We start from the raw sequence: 946 nt of genomic DNA, 5'->3' as shown, positions 1-946 counted from the left end.
GTAAACAGAAAACTCGTAATATTGATCAGAGCAGCTTTAAATGAATGCGATAATGGCTCCTAAATCAAATTACTCAAGTGAAAAAAAAGCACCGACAATACCAAGTATGCTGTTACATCTTATAGAAATTACAGTCCCTCATAAAAAAAAATAAAAATAAAATCTTCTAGGGCTCTCTATATAAACATTTTAAAACCGTTGTCACTGAATAAAATTAAATAAACCATAATATATATTATAGTGTTCGCAGCTTTGAAGTTGCTTTTGCTTACTCAGCTCGTTCACTGACTGCTGATAGGACAAACAGCACTCTCTCAGGTCAGCAGAAATGTCACTTCCTATAAGGAGCTCCGACGTCCCTCAGAAAATGTTGTCCTTATCAAAAGCTACTCGAAAGTATACGATAGCGAGCGATTTTGCAAAAAGCGAACGCTGCCGAAGAATTTTGTAAATGTCACAGTTAACTCCCCTAAAGGCCTGCTTAACATGAGGTCACATGATACAGCGGTGGCATTTTGAAGGGCAGAGATATTCCAGGAGTACCTCGCGTCACTTTTTTTTATTTTTTTTTTTTGCAAAACAAAGTCCAGGCAAAAAAATAAGCAGGAACATATTGGTTCCGCGACCAATGTTGGTTTTCAATATCAGCTATTAAATGCCAGAAATAATGACAAAAGCCCATCACAGGTTTGCAGAGCCTAAAGTGATGTCTGTGAATAACTAAGTCTGGGGGTGAAAAATTTAAAATAAATAAATAAATAATTCGTGAAAATGAAAGAGGGGCAAACGCTCGGTTGTTTTTGTAAATTACCAAAGCAATAAATAGATAGTCAAAATTAAGCATTTCAACTAATCATTGCAGAATAAGTATAGTATTAAAGCCGCAAGCGGCGATGGACGGGTCCTCGCCCTACGCTTGTCGGCCTTTGCGCACGGCGGGGTGTGG

Source organism: Stegastes partitus, unplaced genomic scaffold (genome assembly GCF_000690725.1).
Source record: "Stegastes partitus isolate 25-593 unplaced genomic scaffold, Stegastes_partitus-1.0.2 Scaffold1268, whole genome shotgun sequence".
Taxonomy (NCBI): domain Eukaryota; kingdom Metazoa; phylum Chordata; class Actinopteri; family Pomacentridae; genus Stegastes; species Stegastes partitus.
This window is presented reverse-complemented; position numbering follows the sequence as displayed.